Source organism: Phyllobates terribilis, unplaced genomic scaffold, assembly GCF_046119375.1.
Source record: "Phyllobates terribilis strain yellow unplaced genomic scaffold, ASM4611937v1 Scaffold_5__5_contigs__length_657084704, whole genome shotgun sequence".
In the NCBI taxonomy this organism is placed as follows: Eukaryota; Metazoa; Chordata; class Amphibia; order Anura; family Dendrobatidae; genus Phyllobates; species Phyllobates terribilis.
In genome coordinates this window covers 30,012,844-30,025,005 of record NW_027362765.1, presented here as the reverse complement: position 1 = coordinate 30,025,005, position 12,162 = coordinate 30,012,844, and the positions used below count along the sequence as shown (strand labels likewise).

Sequence of the window (12,162 nt, the reverse complement as noted above, 5' to 3'; positions counted from 1 at the left end):
ATCAGATGGTATATGCCTGTGTGACAGGATATTATTACTCATGATAATTATCTTGCCAATATTGGCACGGACTCAGGAATAGACGTAGGATATTTTTCAAGTGAGGACTCTGACCCAGATGTATGAAGAATATATAGCGATTGCTTTTGGAACGGTTTTGTTTATAATAGTCTACATTTATTTGTTTAGACGAACTTGTCTCAGCATCAGAGCACAGCAAAGAGTTGCAGTTCAGCTTAAGGCCCTCGAATCAGGGGTAACTGGTTAACGTACTTGACCAGTTGATCCAGCTGATTGAATCAGGGGTAACCAGCTAACGTATCTGACTGGTTGACCCAGCTGATTATATAGCAGGATATTGAAGATAGGGATCGCAACCCTTGACAAATCCTGTTATGGGTGCTCGAGTTTCCAGATCAAGGAATAAGGATCCGAGGTGCACCATGTGTGATCTTGTGAGAAGGGAGCACGGCAGGGCAGCTGTAAAAGATGCAACAAAGATATTGAAAAGGGCTGGTATGCCAGCCAAGGGATGCCTAGATGCTGAGAGATGGAAACGGTTCAGTCAGGAACATTCACAATGGATTGATAAGCATGATTACGGAGCACAGGTTTGCAGCCTGGTTGAGAACTAGTGAGAGACATCATCCCTTTTTAATTCCCGATGATGACGAAACTGATCAGGTAGTGATCAGAAGCAGATCTCATGCCATACAACCCCCCGACACCTAGTCGGGAACAAGGTCCAATCCAGGCTGCGCCCTCCGCTCCGTCAGAGAATAGATTAGAGCCAAGTGATAGGTCAGAGTCAAGTGTAAGTGTTGAGAAAGAAAAATCATTGTCCGAGATTTTTACCTCCCCAGCAACCACGCATAGTGCTAGCACTATCCCGTATATGGATGAATCAACCGGCCAGGCTCTACACTCTCCACCACCACCCATGATGCAACCCTTTACACCATCACAGCCACAGCACTCACCTCATTACACCTATGCCCAACAACCCGTTCTGATGCCGCAGTATCAGACACCCGTCCTGATGCCAAGGCAACAGGGCTATCAGTATTCTCACATTTTGTATCCGTCACTCCCAGTCAGTCCAGGTACACCTGAGAACCCCCCCGCCTACGCTATAGGAAACCATTTTCCAGGGATCCCATCTGGGTCTACTGATTGTTTCCTCTTTGTTGGGGTGGAGAAACAAAGTCCTCCCGAGAACGACCCCTATCAATTTTCTCCCCGCATAGTACTGCATCTACTACAGATAGTGACAGATCCCTTCACTTGCATATGACACCATCCCCATCCATGACTCCACGTGAGACAATAATTTTAAAACTAAAAGTAGGCAAGGACGGGACTTGGAGGGTTGAGGATAAAGAGATAGAAAGGGAAAATCTAGCTATCAGCTCAGTTGCCAGTGAGGAGGACGGTGGAGAGGAGAACGCAGGCACACACGTGCAGCCCACAGCCCCTCCCCGCACTCAGCAGCTAAGAGGAACAATAGCACTATGCTCTAAAACATGGATTTGCCCTGGATGTCAGGATAGCAACAGCAATGCAGAATCCGAGTGTAAAAATTGTAACTTTGTTAGAGGACAACCAGAGACTGCTGCATTCCCAGTTATTACACAGACAACCACGGGCGCACAGGGTGAACAACAGGTGAAAACTGATACCACTACTTGGTATAAACCGTGGTCTAGGTCAGAACAATTGTCCATGACAAATAGTTTTCCAGACATGTATAAGAATCCGATACGATATTATAAGGTGGTGAAAGGGGTAGCTGAGAACTATGATGCCACTTGGAGTGATCTGGTACCGCTCTGTAGTCTCAATGGTGGAGTACCACTTGTGGAAAAAGTTAAACAGGTCCACGTAGGAGACGGAATAGGAGCGCTACCGGGTGACACTAAGACCCTAGAATCGGGGAAACAGTTTATCCTCCGGTTAAATGCAGTCACTAAAATAATGGCAGAAAGCCTTATCTCGGGGATGCCAGAGATATTCCAAGAACCTGAGGAAACGGTTGATAAATTCCATGCTAGGTGTGTAGCTGTGTTTAAATATCATGATTATAATTTGAATAATCCAAGGGAATTGGGGTTTCTGAGAAATATGTTTATCACTGGTCTCAGAGAAGACCTCAGGGCAGAGGTGTTTAAGCTGCACCCAGAATGCTTATATGCATTGGAGCAGTCAATATCCACATTCAGAGGATTAGAACAGGCCATAAATAAGAGAAAAAGAAAGATAAGGTCACCCCAATTATGGTAAATATACACCCAGATGCCTTTCAGGACACTATTAAGGACACAGTGAAGTCAGCCACTCGAACTACTTTAGGCGGAAGAGTAGACGAAAAAAAAAATGGACCCAGAGGATTGTAAACAAAGGGTTTCTGTTTTGGGTACGGTGAGAAGGGTCACATCTAAAGGAAACTGAACCTGTAAATGTTAAAGATAGCACATGCTATTGACTTATGTACCCATCTACTTGTCTCAGATAAATATCCTAGAAATTTAATAGGTGCAGACATTCTTAATGCAATGAATGCGATCATTAAATTTGGAAAGAAAGGTGTTACCATTGCAGGTCCATTATCTGAAACAACAATATCAACAATGATGTCAATAATTCAACTTGAAAAGGAGGTGGATACAGGTCTCGATGACGACATACAGGAGATGCCTGGTAACGTACCAACCGTACTATGGGTACAAGATAAAACGGATGTTGGACTGTTAAAAATAACCCCAGTGACAATTAGGTTGAAGCCTCATGTTGCACCGGTACGTATGAGACAATATCCCCTGAGCAAGGAGCAAACAGAAGCAATTGCACTACAGGTGAATAAATACCTAGAAAAAGGTATAATCAAGGAATGTATGGTCCATGATTTGAGAGAGATTAATAAATTAATGGTTGTAGACACGCCCATAGTACCAAATCCACATACCCTATTAAATCAAATTCCATCTAATGCTAAATTTTTCACAGTGATTGACCTCAGTAATGCTTTCTTCTCAGTGCCAATAGATGATGACAGCCAGCTGCTGTTTGCCTTCATCCATGGAGGAAAGCAGTATTGCTGGACCCGGTTGCCTCAGGGGGGAGCAACTTCTCCCTCCATGTTCTCAGAGGCAATGGCAGGAGTACTTCTCTCTTGGCATCTTGAGAATCAAGACATTCAGCTACTTCAGTATGTGGATGATCTACTGTTGTGTACCCCAAGTAAGGATGTATGTTTAAAAGAGACATTATCTTTACTAATCTTCTTGTACCACGAAGGTTGCAAGGTATCCAAGGAAAAACTGCAAATTGCAAAGGAAAGAGTAGTGTTCTTAGGACATTGTATCTCCTTCCCACTCAAACATACCACTCCAGAAAGGAAAACAAAAAAAAACAACAATCAGTCAGGCTGTAGAACCAACAACTTCCAGCGCATTAAGAACGTTCCTGGGGCTGGTCAGCTACTGTAGAGTGTGGATTCCTTCTGCATCTGCCATGATGCAGCCCCAATTTGACGTGCTCTCTGCATGCAATAAGGGTCAGCTTTATTTGCTGACCCTAGAAGAAAAACAGGGGTTTCAAATGCACAAGGACGCCATTCTCTCAGCACCAGCACTAGAAATCCCCAACTACGGCCTACCATTTTTCCTTTTCTGTCATAAATCAGGGGGGCATGCTAAAAGTGTGCTCACCCAAAAACATGGAGGTAGACATCGTCCTCTAGGATACTACTCTGCTCAGCTCAATGTTGTTGCAAAGGGGGCACCCTCATGCATCAGAGCGGTAGCCACCTGTGCAATGTTGAAATAAAAGGTGGCTGATATAGTGCTAGACAATGCACTAGAAATTCAAGCTCCCCATTCAGTACAGGAGCTTCTGCTCCAGGCCAGGACAAAACACCTGTCCATGAGCAGATTGACCAAGTACGAGGTGGCATTATTGACTCCCCCAAATGTCACTATCAGAAGGTGTACAACTCTTAACCCTGCCACACTAATACCTGAACCAATTGATGATGAAACATTACACCTTGAGCATAACTGCTTTGAGTTAATGGACGCAGAAACTAAACCACTAGCCAATGTACAAGAAACACCAATTTCCAAGGTGGATCTAGAGCTATATGTAGATGGCTCCCGATACTACCTAGATGGGAAGCCCCATACAGGCTATGCCATAGTCAGTCAAAATTAATATTATAGGATGAGGCACTGTCCCCTAGAATATCTGCCCAGGAAGCTGAGTTAAAAGCACTCGCTGAAGCATGTATAATTGCAGAAAACAGAATTGCGAATGTTTTTACAGACAGTCGCTACGCATTTGGCATTTGCCATGATTATGGTCCCATATGGAAAAGCAGAAAGTTTATTGGTTCTTCTGCTAAACCAATAAAGAATGCAGAAGCAGTAGCACAACTCCACAGAGCATTGGAGTTCACACCAAAGAGTGCACAAAAGAGGCTGAGGGAAACAGGAGGGCAGATGCAGCTGCAAAAGCTGCAGCCCTGTTGCCCCTCCCAGTAGAAACATACACTGTGCAAGTGTCTGGGAGTGTGGACCTGGATCTCTTGCAGAGCCTGCAGGATCAGGCCTCTGCGCCAGAAAAGAAAGAATGGACTAAACGCTCAGCTAAACAGGGAAAGGATGGACTGTGGAGAGCAGATGGCAAATACTGTCTGCCAAGATCCCTGTACTCTATGATGTGCACTCTTTCTCATGGACCAACCCATCAGTCCAAGGATGCAATGGTAAGTCAGGTAAAGATCTATTGGGTAGCACCAGGATTCCATTATGCTGCTGTTAAATTCATACAGGGATGCATCATCTGTGCATGTCACAATGTGGGAAAAACAGTGAAAGTGCCACCAAAGTGCACTGTGAGACCATTATACCCGTTTCAGCGACTTCAGATAGATTTCATTCAGCTCCCGAAGGTAGGCATTTATGAATATGTGCTTGTCTGTATCGACTTATTCTCATCATGGCCAGAGGCCTGGCCAGTTGCAAAAGCTAATGCTAAAACAATAGCCAAGAAACTGCTCTCTGAAGTGGTGTGCAGATATGGAGTCCTTGAGGTGATAGAAAGTGACAGAGGTAGCCATTTCACTTCTCAAGTTTGTTAGGAAATTTTGGACGCCTTAGGGATCCAACAGTCTATCCATACTCCCTACCACCCACAGAGCAGTGGTAGGGTGGAAAGACTGAATGGTACACTCAAATCAAAAATACAAAAGGCAATGGCAGAAACAGGAAAGCCCTAGACTGAGTGCCTCCCCATAGCGTTGTACTCTGTTAGAGTAACCCCAATGAGGAAAACTAGTCTCAGTCCGTATGAGATATTGTTTGGGGGACCACCAAAGACTGGGCTTTATTTCCCTCAACAGTTGCAGGCCTTACATTCAAATATGACATCATATGTGGGAGCTTTACAAACTGTGTTACAACAGATTCATGACCGTGTTTTTCAGTTCCATTCCAGATCCTACCTCTTTGCAAGGCACGCACAGCCTCAACCCTGGGGACTGGGTGACGATGCGAAAACACATAAGGAAAAGCTTGGATCCACGATTTGAAGGACCTTACCAAATCCAATTGACAACACCTACGTCAGTAATTGTGGAGGGAAAACCCACCTGGATCCACGCTTCACATTGCAAGAAGTTCTACAAGAATTAAACCAAAAGAATGGGCTTTGGGAAGTATTACTTTCTCCATGTGGTTATATTACTTGTGTCATTCCAAGGAAAAAGAGGTGCCCAGATACCAATAGAGTGGGATGATGATCAAACAAAACAGTGGAGTAATAAGTTTGTAAAATATCATGATTATGTAGCCCGCGCTAGGAATCTTTCAAATTGTTGGATTTGCACACATGCCCCCATAGCTGCAAAAAACTATGCCCTATTTTGCAACCCCCATCCCTGAAGATGAGATCCTTAGGGAAAGATGTTGGGACTTGTATGCATTAAATTTACCGTCCCAAGAAAGTAAAACTTTAGCAGCTCTGCCAATTACGGGATGGACCAAACAGCCCTGGTTTCAGGTCAATTTGACCGAGCCACTAACTAACAAAGACAAAAATAATATATATGAATTTGCGGAATTTGATGGTACCTGGAGAAACAAGGAAAGTAATAGACATTACTTGGGAAAAATACCTGATCAACAATTGAAGCTCAGCTTCGGTGCAATAAACCCTGTCCCTTATGTTGTCAGTAAAGGTGGCCAGCAATGTAAACCAACTTGTCTGGAAAGGCATATCCATAGGAATTGGACAAAGGAACACCTCTTTACCTTAGGAGATACCCACCAATGTACAGAAAGAGGAGCTATATATATAGATGAAGAAACAAGGGAAGGCCAATTTGGAGATGGTGCATCCGAAATGTCCATAAGTATTAACACCCAACCCCAATGTTTGGTTCTCCAATACTATAGAGCAGTCACTACCGATTTAGAGGATTCTTGGTGTTTATACCCAAAAACAGTACGTTTAGTAACTATCGTTATGGCATTTTTAAATGAATTTCAATTTCAGTTGCCAAAGGGCGTATATATAGTATTTGGGGACAAGGCCAACCGATGGATACCCAAAGGTGCAGAAGGCAGCTGTACATTGGCTAGATTAGAGCCTGCCACATGGGTTTGGAAAGATGAAGACTTCCCCTATAAGAATGTGCCCAGCTATATGCTTGCAAAAAGGAGTATAACTCCCCCCCCCCCCGAGAAAACATCTCATGGGAACACCCTGGTATCTCAAGGCAGGAATGGTGTTAACTGGTCCCTTGGGGGTAACCTTTGGCACAATGAGAAATGCCCAGATGATAGAGGAGCTGGGGGACGTTTTTGATAATATAACTGATTATTTATTTGATGCAATTAATGTGGAATCCGCCTACATGAAACAACTGATAATGATCACTAATCAACACTCTATGGTGCTAGACTAGCTTACTGCCTCGTAACGAGGTTTTTGCCAGGTTGTAGGACCAGCATGTTGCCATTTTATAAATCCCACTGGATTAATGCAAGTCACACATGATATAGAACAAGCACAACGGATCAAAGAAGGTGTGTGGAAGGCAAATGCCTTAAATAATTTACCACTCCCCGAGTGGCTCGCTTGGATGAATCCTTTAAACTTATTTAGGGGAGTTGGAGGGTGGATAAGTGGTGTCATACATTTCTTGATCCAGGCTGTGTTTATAATAGTGGTGGTTGCAATAATCATAAAACTTTTTGTGATGATGATAAAGAAAATGCTTGCTTCTAGTTGTAAATGTTTTCCAGGTAAATCCCAACATAAAATTGATACAGACACTGAAATGAAACAAACCCAAGTCCTGACTACAATAATAACCACAGCACAGCGAGAATGCATCTTCTGCAACAAGATGACTGCAGCAGACTTATCGGATTGTATGTTCTGCGCAAAGCCATTGGTCTGAAAAGCAAATCCTACCAGCAGAGGATGGAACCTGATAGATGCTGAACTCTCTGCTACTATGTACTCAAAGATACCGAACATATAACTTGTAGTTGTATATACACAGCAGTCTATTATATTAAAGTAGACATATACCTGACAATCCCTCTATCCATATAGCAACTATACTCAGAAAATGGTAGGGAAAGTAAGGGACAGTGGGTCTGATAACAAATTAATTTGAACGGATGTGCAACAGGACTGGCATCCCACTACATACGGAGGGTAAGCCCCGTGATGGCGTGAAGTAGGGTTAATTTGCAGGCCTAGAATTTAGGTAGGGACATGAGGGACAGACAGTATGACAAGATGATAAAAAGAGGGGAATTGTTAAAATAATGGTTCAGCTTCAAATCATTGCCTTTAAGAAGACTTGTTTTTCAGTCAGATAATCCTTATTTAGCAATACTTTTGTTTGTTCTGTTTTCTTGTAGTGTTCTCATGACCTTTATAAGAATTGGCTCATTGGTTTATAATTATCATACTTGTCCTGTGTCTGTACACAAAATAAAGTCCCAATATATCACCACCAGGAAACTCCTTAAGTTCACCATGACCTGGACTGTATTCAGTATTATCAGTGAGAAAGGATGTTGGGAGTATCATACATCATGAATATCCTGCAGATCTATTGACAAGCACCTGTTATTTAATTATTTTACACCAAGGATAACATATTATTTACATAAGCTCATACGCATGTATCAAAGCACAACCCACGTTGATTGGGGTATATAATTACATTACATCTTAGAATAAACAGAATCATTCTCTTGAGACAGTCTGTAGTGAGTGTCTTATTTGAAGCGTCATTCCTATAGGAAATCCTTATTTCTAATTCGTCTACCTGAGAAGAAGTGAGATCCCCTCCCGTCTTTAACAAACATTAGAAAACTATAATAAATCATTATGATTATGAGTGATCCATGTCTACAGCCCATAATTCTGATATAAGACATCACCTGAGTGTGCCGGGGGTGACCACTACAAAACCATCTAAACTGAATACACCCCAATGTACATCTCACTTCTCACAATCACACTTACAACATAGATCATTAAGAACAAGACATAACTTATTAATTGTAGCTTGATGATAAAAACAGTCACAAGGATTAATTACTACAGAGAAAAAAGATACATTTTGTAAAATTAGCAATTTTCAAATTTTTTATTTTTACGCCCTTATAACAGAAAGTCATACCACGACTCCGACTCCACAGCCCTGAAAAAAAAAGCCTGGCGTGGATGTTACAAAATAGTCACTGCAGCAGTAGATGAATTCATTGAGAGGTGCAATTTCTACAGTGGGGTCACTTTTGGTGTTTTTCTGCTGTTCTGGCACCTTCGGGGCTCCGCAAATGTCGCTCGCAAAGTATTCTACCAAAGTCTGTTCTCCAAAAGCCAAATAGCGCTCCTTCCTTCTCAGCCCTGACTTGTTGTCTAGAAGTAATTTCTGACGACGTATGGGGCATCATTGAGTTCGGGAAAAATTGCACAATAAATGATGGGGTTCAATTTCACCTATTAACCATTGTGTTAATAAATTTGCAGCAAATACAAAAATCACATTTTTACCACTAAAATGTCATATTTCCACGTCTCAATGTTATAAAATTCTGTGAGGCACCTATGGGTTCAAAATACTCACTGCACTCTTAGATGAATTCCTTAGGCAATGAAGTTTCCAATATGGGGTCACTTAGGGGGGTTTCTGCTGATCTAGCACATCAGGGGCTCAGCTAATGGAGCTCACAATCACAAAATCTGCATTTTAAAAGCCAAGTAGCGCTCCTTCCCATCAGATCCCTGATATTTGCTCAAACAGTCGTGAACAACCACATATTGGGTATTGCCACATTCGGGAGAAATTGCATAAAAAATTGTGGGGCCCAATTTCTTCCATTACCTCTAGTGTAAATGATAAATTTGGTTCTAAAACAGTATTTTAGTGGAAAAAAATAAAAATTTTTGTTTTCACATCTAAATGTTATAAATTTTTGTGAATAATCTGTGGGTTAAAAATGCTCAGTAAACCTCTAGATGAATTTCTTGAGGGGTCTAGTTTCCAAAATGGAGTCACTTGTGGGAGGTTTCTGCTGTTTTCGCATGTCAGGGACTTGCGACATGGCATTCACAATCTATTCCAGACAAGTAGCGCTGTTTTCTTTCCGAGCCCTGCCATGTTCCCAAACAGACGTTTTTGACCACATATGGGGATTATCCATTGTGAAAATTACAAATTTGGGATTAAAACAACATTTTATTGAAAAAAAAATAAAATTTTCAATATGACGACCCAATATTATCAAATTCTGTGCAGTATCTGTGATTTCAAAATGCTCACTATACCCCTGGATAAAATCCTTGAGGAATGTAGTTTCCAAAATGGGGTCACTTGTGGTGGGGTTTCCACAGTTTAAGCACATCAGTGGCTCTCCAAAGGCGACAAGACGCCCGAAGACCATTTTGTCAAAGTCTGTGTTCCAAAACGCCATTTCCAAGCCCTGCTGTGCGCCCAAACAGTAGTTTTCTCCCACATATTGGGTATCGGTGTACTCAGGAGAAATTGCACAACAAACTATATGGTACAATTTAACTCTTTAGGCACATCTGGGGTTCTCCAAACGCGACATGGCGTCAGCTAATGATTCCAGACAATTTTTCGTTCAAAAAGACAAATGGTGCTCCTTCCCTTCTGAGCCCTGACGCTGCACCCAAACAGTACTTTTCCTCCACATATGGGTATCGGCGTACTCAGGAGAAATAGCACAACAAATATTGTGGTCCATTTTTGTAAAACTTGGCCTGATCATTAAGGTTAAAATTGGCTCAATTACTAAGGTATGTCTTGTATGACTGGGGGTATCCACTACAAGACCACCTAGTCTGTCTAAAAAGATTTCAGCCCCCAATGTACATCTCACACTAGTAGTAGTACTGTATAACTCAGTGTTCCCCAACTCCAGTCCTCAAGGCCCACCAACAGATCATGTTTTCAGGATTTCCTTAGTATTGTGCAGGGGATGTAATCACCTGTGCAAAATATTGACCCTTTAAGGAGCCTTGTCACATGACTTAGGATAAAAGCCAGAACAAGAAACTCAATTTGCAGACACTGTGTTTCGGGGTACTGCCCCTCGTCAGTGGAAACCAGAACTCACACTTTGCACTGTTGAGGGGCAGTACCCCAAAACACAGTGTCTGCAAATTGAGTTTCTTGTTCTGGCTTTTATCCTAAGTCATGTGATAAGGCTCGTTAAAGGGTCAATATTGGCTTTTAGGATTGCTACTTCCTATAGGTGGCGCTAGAGTTCTAGTTCTCATCCTCTCTGAAGAGGCAATTTGTACATAAGGGAAAAATTTATAGTGCACCATTGTCTATGTCAATTTCCATCTACTGATGTGCACCAGAGCACCTGTGTGTTACTCACATGACCTATCAGATGATCTATCAAAGGGGATCAAGTGACATGTCACCTGATACATTTGGTACCTGGGGGAGACTTATAACTTCTAAACTGCCCGAGGCCCTGGCTTCTCTTAATCCCCCCAGTCCACATACCTCCACCTGCAGAGCCGCCACCACATATATGGCTGTTCTGTGCGCACAGGACCTGTGATGAGGTCACAGGAGGGGAGGAGTCAGGGGTCACATGATCAGGGGCCTCAGTGGATGCAGGACTCTGCTGTGCTGGTTGTCATGGTGCTGGATGAGGTGAAGGTTATGTGTGGGGTCAGGAGGGGTTTACAGTGTGGATGTAGCAGAGCCGCGCGTGTACGAGGTGTACGGAGCGGAGCCGCACGTGTACGAGGTGTACGGAGCGGAGCCGCGTGTGTACTAGGTGTACGGAGCAGAGCCGCGCGTGTACGAGGCGTACGGAGCAGAGCCGCGCGTGTACGAGGTGTACGGAGCGGAGCCGCGCGTGTACGAGGCGTACGGAGAGGAGCCGCGCGTGTACAAGGTGTGCGGAGCAGAGCCGTGTGTGTACGAGGCGTGCGGAGCCGTGTGTGTACGAGGTGTATGGAGCAGAGCCGTGTGTGTACGAGGTATACGGAGCGGAGCCGCGCATGTACGAGGTGTACGGAGCAGAGCCCCGCGTGTACGAGGCGTACGGAGTGGAGCCGTGTGTGTACGAGGTGTACGGAGCGGAGCCGTGTGTGTACGAGGCGTACGGAGCGGAGCCGTGTGTACGAGGCATACGGAGCGGAGCTGCGTGTACGAGGCGTACGGAGCGGAGCAGCGCGTGTACGAGGCGTACGGAGCGGAGCCGCGCGTGTACGAGGCGTACGTAGCGGAGCCGCGCGTGTACGAGGCGTACGTTGTGGAGCCGCGCGTGTACGAGGCGTACGTAGTGGAGCCACGCGTGTACGAGGCGTACGGAGCGGAGCCGCGCGTGTACGAGGTGTACGGAGCGGAGCCGCGCGTGTATGAGGCGTACGGAGTGGAGCCGCGTGTGTACGAGGCGTACGGAGTGGAGCCGCGCGTGTACGAGGCGTACGGAGCAGAGCCGCTTGTCTACGAGGTGTACGGAGTGGAGCCACGCGTGTACGAGGCGTACGGAGCGGAGCCGTGTGTGTACGAGGTGTGCGGAGTGGAGCCGTGTGTACGAGGCGTACGGAGCGGAGCCGTGAGTGTACGAGGTGTATGGAGCGGAGCAG

At 44.3% G+C, this 12,162-nt stretch overlaps 1 protein-coding gene across 1 annotated transcript in view; it reads right to left on the bottom strand.

The window, feature by feature from the left end:
• LOC141271824 (oocyte zinc finger protein XlCOF7.1-like) overlaps window positions 1-11,119 on the bottom strand; it is a 225,150-nt gene extending 214,031 nt beyond the window's left edge. The window contains exon 1 of the mRNA XM_073681994.1: window positions 11,066-11,119. The gene's annotated coding sequence lies outside the window, so the exon portion shown is untranslated. The remainder of the gene's footprint in view (window positions 1-11,065) is intronic.
• Window positions 11,120-12,162: the final 1,043 nt, after the last annotated feature.